Raw genomic sequence first — 7,911 nt, forward strand, 5'->3', positions numbered from 1 at the left:
AAATTACTAAACTCACAAATTAATCACTATATAAAGCATTGCAAGAGCTAATCTAGCAATGAGAGATGAAAGGACAAAGTTGCTAACCTTTGTGATCATTTGAATGGATGGGGGCCTTCAAATCTTGACAAATTTTGGGCAAAATGTGTGATGAGCTCGAGAGGAAGAGGGGAAGAACAGAGAGAGGAGAGGGGAAAGGGGAAGAACAGAGCGAACTCGGGTGGACGAAGGGTTTATGTAGGATGACCTTTAGTACCGGTTCGTGCCAAGAACCGGTACTAAAGGGGCTGGAGGGGCCCCAGTCTGACAACATCCTGCCACCACTCTCATTAGTACCGGTTCATGGCACGAACCGGTGCTAAAGGTTTGCCACGAACCGGTACTAATGAAAGCGGCCCGGCTAGCCGTTGGAACCGGCACTAATGTATACATTAGTGCCGGCTCAAATACAAACCGGCACTAATGTGCTTCACGTTTGACCCTTTTTCTACTAGTGAAAGAAAGAGAGGTCTACACATATAGATATACTATCTTGGACATCTTTTATGATTGTGAGCACTCATTAAAATATGACATGCTAAAGAGTTGACGTTGGAAGAGAAGACAACGTAATGGGTTATGTTTTCTTACATCTGAGATAAATTATATTGTCATGGATCATCCAACATGGTTGAGCTTGCCTTTCCCCCTCACGCTAGCCAAAATTCATTGCACCAAGTAGAGATACTACTTGTGCTTCCAAATAGCCTTAAACCAGTTTTGCCATGAGAGTCCACTATACCTACCTATGGATTGAGTAAGATCCTCCAAGTAAGTTGTCATTGCTGCAAAGCAATAAAAATTGCCCTCTAAATATGTATGACTTATTAGTGTGGGAGAAAATAAACTTTATACGATCATGTGATATAGAAGAAATAAAAGCGACAGACTGCATAATAAAGGTCCATATCAAAAGTGGCAATATAAAGTGACGTTCTTTCACATTAAGGTTTTGTGCATCCAACCATAAAAGCGCAGGACAACCTCTGCTTCCCTCTGCGAATGGCCTATCTTTTACTTTTATCTCCTACCTTGCATAAGAGTCATGGTGATCTTCACCCTTCCTTTTTACATTTTATCCTTTGGCAAGCACAGTATGTTGGAAAGATCCTGGTATATATGGCTAATTGGATGTGAGTTTTCATGAACTATTATTGTTGACATTACCCTTGAGGTAAAACATTGGGAGGCAAAACTATAAGCCCCTATCTTTCTCTATGTCCGATTAAAACTCCATACCTATAAGTATTGCGTGAGTGTCAGCAATTGTGAAAGACTATATGATAGTTGAATATGTGGACTTGCTGAAAAGATCTTATGTTGACTCTTTCCTATGTTATGATAAATTGCAATTGCTCCAATGACTGAGATTATAGTTTGTTAGTTGTCAATGAAGTTTATGATTCATACTTGAAATTGTGATTGAATTATTACTCTAGCATAAGAAATCATATGACAAGAATTATATAAGTCGTTGTTCTATGAATGATCATGATGCCCTCATGTCTGTATTTTTATTTTTATTGACACCTCTATCTCTAAACATGTGGACATATTTTTTGATTTCGGCTTTCGCTTGAGGACAAGCGAGGTCTAAGCTTGTGGGAGTTGATACGTCCATTTTGCATCATGCTTTTATATTGATATTTATTGAATTATGGGCTGTTATTACACATTATGTCACAATACTTATGCCTATTCTCTCTTATTTTACAAGGTTTCCATAAAGAGGGAGAATGCCGGCAGATGGGATTTTGGGCTGGAAGAGGAGCAAATATTAGAGACCTACTCTGCACAGCTCCAAAAGTCTTGAAACTTCACGAAAGATGTTTATAGAATATATAAAAAATACTCAGCAGAAGAAGTTCACCAGGGGGGCCACACCCTGCCCACGAGGGTGGGGGGCGCGCCCTACCCCCTGGGCGTGCCCCCTACCTCGTGGGCACACTGGTGGCCCTCCGGTGCCATCTTCTGCTATATGAAGTCTTTCGATGGGAAAAAATCATAAGCCATCTTCTCGGATGAAACTCCACCGCCACGAGGCGGAACCTTGCGGAACCAATCTAGGGCTGTGGCGGAGCTGTTCTGCCGGGGAAACTTCCCTCCGGGAGGGGGAAATCATCGCCATCGTCATCACCAACGCTCCTCTCATCGGGAGAGGGCAATCTCCATCAACATCTTCATCAGCACCATCTCCTCTCAAAACCCTAGTTCATCTCTTGTATCCAATTCTTGTCTCCAAGTCCGGGATTGGTGCTTGTAGGTTCCTAGTAGTGTTAATTACTCCTTGTAGTTGATGCTAGTTGGTTTATTTGGTGGAAGATCATATGGTCAGATCCTATATGCATATTAATACCCCTCTGATTATGAACATGTTTATGTTTTGTGAGTAGTTACGTTTGTTCCTGAGGACATGGGAGAAGTCTTGCTATTAGTAGTCATGTGAATTTGGTATTCGCTCGATATTTTGATGAGATGTATGTTGTCTCTCCTCTAGTGGTGTTATGTGAACGTCGACAACATGACACTTCACCATTATTTGGGCCTAGAGGAAGGCATTGGGGAGTAATAAGTAGATGATGGGTTGCTAGAGTGACAGAAGCTTAAACCCTAGTTTATGCGTTTCTTCGTAAGGGGCTGATTTGGATCCATATGTTTCATGCTATGGTTAGGTTTACCTTAATACTTTTGTTGTAGTTGCGGATGCTTTCAATAGAGGTTAATCATAAGTGGAATGCTTGTCCAAGTAAGGACAGTACCCAAGCACCGGTCCACCCACATATCAGATTATCAAAGTATCGAACGCGAATCATAAGACCGTGATGAAAACTAGCTTGACAATATTCCCATGTGTCCTCGGGAGAGCTTTTCTCTATATAATAGTTTGTCCAGGCTTGTCCTTTGCTACAAAAAGGATTGGGCCACCTTGCTGCACTTTATTTACTTTTGTTACTTGTTGCTCGTTACAAATTATCTTATCACAAAACTATCTGTTACCACTTATTTCAATACTTGCAGAGAATACCTTGCTGGAAACCGCTTATCATTTCCTTCTGCTCCTTGTTGGGTTCGACACTCTTACTTATTGAAAGGACTACGATATATCCCCTATACTTGTGGCTCATCATCTACTAGCTATAGACCCGAAGGTCTGGAGTAAACTACTCACACATCACCGGAGAGGCCATGGAGTTGATGTAGAGGCCCTCCGTGATCAATGCCCCCTCCGGCGGAGCTCCGGAAAAGGCCCCAAGATGGGATCTCTTGGATACAGAAGGTTGCGGCGGTGGAATTAGGTTTTCGTGGTGCTCCTGGATGTTTGCGGGGTACGTGGACTTATATAGGAGGAAGAAGTAGGTTGGTGGAGCAACGAGGGGCCCACGAGGGTGGAGGGTGCGCCCCCTACCTCGTGGCCTCGTTGATTGTTTCTTGACACCCACTCCAAGTCTCCTGGATCATGTTTGTTGAGAAAATCATGTTCCCGAAGGTTTCATTCCGTTTGGACTTCGTTTGATATTCCTTTTCTGCGAAACACTGAAATAGGCAAAAAACAACAATTTGGGTTGGGCCTCCGGTTAATAGGTTAGTCCCAAAAATGTTATAAAATTGTAAAATAAAGCCCATTAACATCCAAAACAGATAATATAATAGCATGGAGCAATCAAAAATTATAGATATGTTGGAGACGTATCAAGCATCCCCAAGCTTAATTCATGCTCGTCCTCGAGTAGGTAAATGATATAAAAGAATTTTTGATGTGGAATGCTTTCTAACATATTCCTCAATGTAATTTTTCTTTATTGTGGCATGAATGTTCAGATCTGAAAGATTCAAGATAAAATTTTAATATTGACATAAAAATAATAATACTTCAAGTATACTAACTAAGTAATCATGTCTTCTCAAAATAACATGGCCAAAGAAAGTTATCCCTACAAAATCATATAGTCTGGCTATGCTCTATATTCACCACACAAAATATTTAAATCATGCACAACCCCGATGACAAGCCAAGCAATTGTTTCATACTTTTGATGTTCTCAAACCTTTTCAATCTCCACCCAATATATGAGCATGAGCCATGGATATAGCACTATATGTGGAATAGAATGGTGGTTGTGGAGAAGACAAAAAGGAGAAGATAGTCTCACATCAACTAGGCGTATCAACGGGCTATGGAGATGCCCATCAATAGATATCAATGTGAGTAAGTAGGGATTGCCATGCAATGGATGCACTAGAGCTATAAGTGTATGAAAGCTCAACAAAAGAACTAAGTGGGTGTGCATCCAACTTGCTTTCTCACGAAGACCTAGGGCAATTTTAAGGAAGCCCATCATTGGAATATACAAGCCAAGTTCTATAATGTAAAATTCCCACTAGTATATAAAAATGATAACATAGGAGACTCTCTATCATGAAGATCATGGTGCTACTTTGAAGCACAAGTGTGGAAAAAGGATAGTAACATTGTCCCTTCTCTCTTTTTCTCTCATTTTTTTATTTGGGCCTTCTTTTTTTGCCTCTTTTATTTTTTTATTTTTCGTCCGGAGTCTCATCCCGACTTGTGGGGGAATCATAGTCTCCATCATCCTTTCCTCACTGGGACAATGCTCTAATAATGATGATCATCACACTTTAATTTACTTACAACTCAAGAATTACAAGTCAATACTTAGAACAAAATATGACTCTATGTGAATGCCTCCGGCGGTGTACCGGGATGTGCAATGATGCATGAGTGACATGTATGAAGAATTATGAACAGTGGCTTTGCCACAAATACGATGTCAACTACATGATCATGCAAGCAATATGACAATGATGAAGTGTGTCATAATAACGGAACGGTGGAAAGTTGCATGGCAATAATATCTCGGAATGGCTATGGAAATGCCATAATAGGTAGGTATGGTGGCTGTTTTGAGGAAGGTATATGGTGGGTTTATGGTACCGGCGAAAGTTGCGCGATACTAGAGGGGCTAGCAATGGTGGAAGGGTGAGAGTGCGTATAATCCATGGACTCAACATTAGTCATAAAGAACTCACATACTTATCGCAAAAATCTATTAGTTATCGAAACAAACTATTACGCACATGCTCCTAGGGGGATAGATTGGTTGGAAAAGACCATCGCTCGTCCCCGACCGCCACTCGTAAGGAAGACAATCAATAAATAAATCATGGTCTGACTTCATCACATAACGGTTCACCATACGTCCATGCTACGGGAATCACAAACTTCAACACAGATATTTCTCAAATTCACAACTACTCAACTAGCATGACTCCAATATCACCATCTCCATGTCTCAAAACAATTATCAAGTATCAAACTTCTCATAGTATTCAATGCACTTCTATGAAAGTGTTTATATTATTCCTAAAAGCAAATTTCCATGTTGTTCTAAAGGACTCTAAAAATAATATAAGTGAAGCATGAGAGATCAACTATTTCTATAAAATAAAACCACCGCCGTGCTCTAAAAGCTATAAGTGAAGCACTAGAGCAAAAACTATATAACTCAAAAGATATAAGTGAAGCACATAGAGTATTCTAATAAATTTCAAATCATGTGAGTCTCTCTCAAAAGGTGTGTGCAGCAAGGATGATTGTGGTAAACTAAAAATCAAAGACTCAAATCATACAAGATGCTCCAAGCAAAACTCATATCATGTGGTGAATAAAAATATAGCTCCAAGTAAAGTTACCGATAGACGAAGACGAAAGAGGGGATGACTTCTGGGGCATCCCCAAGCTTAGGCTTTTTGGTGTCCTTGAATTTTACCTTGGGGTGCCATGGGCTTCCCCAAGCTTAGGATCTTGCTACTCCTTGTTCCATAATCCATCAAATCTTTACCCAAAACTTGAAAACTTCACAACACAAAACTTAAATAGAAAATCTTGTGAGCTCCGTTAGCGAAAGAAAACAAAACACCACTTCAAGGTACTGTAATGAAATCATTCTTGATTTATATTGGTGTTAAACCTACTGTATTCCAACTTCTCTATGGTTTATAAACTCTTTTACTAGCCATAGATTCAACAAAATAAGCAAACAACACACGAAAAACAGAATCTGTCAAAAACAGAACAGTCTATAGTAATCTTTAACTAATGCAAACTTCTAGAACCCCAAAAATTCCAAAATAAATTTCTGGACGTGAGGAATTTATCTATTAATCATCTACAAAAATAATTAACTAAATAGAACTTCCCAAATAAAAATGGCAGCAATTCTTGTGAGCGCTAAAGTTTCTGTTTTTTTACAGCAAGGTCAAAAAGACTTTCCCCAAGTCTTCCTAACGGTTCTACTTGGCACAAACACTAATTAAACACAAAAAACACAACCAAAACAGAGGCTAGATAAATTATTTATTACTAAACAGGAGCAAAAAGCAAGGAATAAAAATAAAATTGGGTTGCCTCCCAACAAGCGCTATCATTTAACGCTCCTAGCTAGGCATAAAAGCGAAGATAGATCTAGGTATTGCCATCTTTGGTAGGCAATCCATAAGTGGCTCTCATAATAGATTCATATGGTAATTTAACTTTCTTTCTAGGGAAGTGTTCCATACATTTCCTTATTGGAAATTGGAATTTAATATTCCCTTCCTTCATATCAATAATTGCACCAATTGTTCTAAGGAAAGGTCTACCAAGAATAATAGGACATGAAGGATTGCAATCTATATCAAGAACAATGAAATCTACGGGAACATAATTCCTATTTGCAGAAATAAGAACATCATTAATCTTTTCCATAGGTTTCTTAAAAGTGGAATACGCAAGGTGCAAGTTTAGAGGACAATCATCAAATTCACGGAAACCTAGCAAATCACACAAAGTTTTTGGAATCGTGGAAACACTAGCACCCAAATCACACAAAGCATAACACTCATGATCTTTAATTTTAATTTTTATTGTATGTTCCCACTCATCATAAAGTTTTCTAGGGATAGAAACTTCCAACTCAAGTTTTTCTTCATAAGATTGCATCAAAGCATCAACGATATGTTTAGTAAAAGCTTTATTTTGACTATAAGCATGAGGAGAATTTAGCACGGATTGCAACAAGGAAATACAATCTATCAAAGAGAAATTATCATAATTAAATTCCTTGAAATCCAAGATAGTGGGTTCGTTGCTATTTAATGTTTTAACCTCTTCAATCCCACTTTTATCAATTTTAGCATCAAGGTCTAAAAACTCCGAATTTTTGGGACACCTTTTAACTAAAGTTGACTCATCTCTAGTCCCATCATTATCAAGATTCATATTGCGCAACAAAGATTTAATAGGGGAAAAATCAATCACTTTTAGATCTTCAACCTTATTATCATGAAAACTAGAAGAACACACTTTCACAAAGCAATCTTTCTTAGCATGCATCCTAGCGGTTCTTTCTTTGCACTCATCAATGCAAATTCTCATGGCTTTGAGAGACTCATTGATATCATGCTTAGGTGGAATAGATCTAAGTTTCAAAGAATCAACATCAAGATAAATTCTATCCACGTTCCTAGCCAACTCATGAATCTTAAGCAATTTTTCTTCAATCAAAGCATTGAAACTCTTTTGCAAAGTAATAAATTCTTTAATACTAGATTCAAAACCAGAGGGAATCTTATTATAATTTCCATAAGAATTGTTGTAGGAATTACCATAATTATTAGAGGAATTACTAGGAAATGGACTAGAATTAAAATTACCTCTATACGCGTTATTACCAAAAAAGATCCTACCAACAAAATTCACATCCATAGATTCATTATTATTCTCAATCAAAGTAGACAAAGGCATATCATTAGGATCAGTAGGAGCACTCTTATTAGCAAACAATTTCATAAGTTCATCCATCTTTCCACTCA

The sequence above is a fragment of the Triticum dicoccoides genome, chromosome 5A (assembly GCF_002162155.2).
Source record: "Triticum dicoccoides isolate Atlit2015 ecotype Zavitan chromosome 5A, WEW_v2.0, whole genome shotgun sequence".
Lineage (NCBI taxonomy): Eukaryota > Viridiplantae > Streptophyta > Magnoliopsida > Poales > Poaceae > Triticum > Triticum dicoccoides.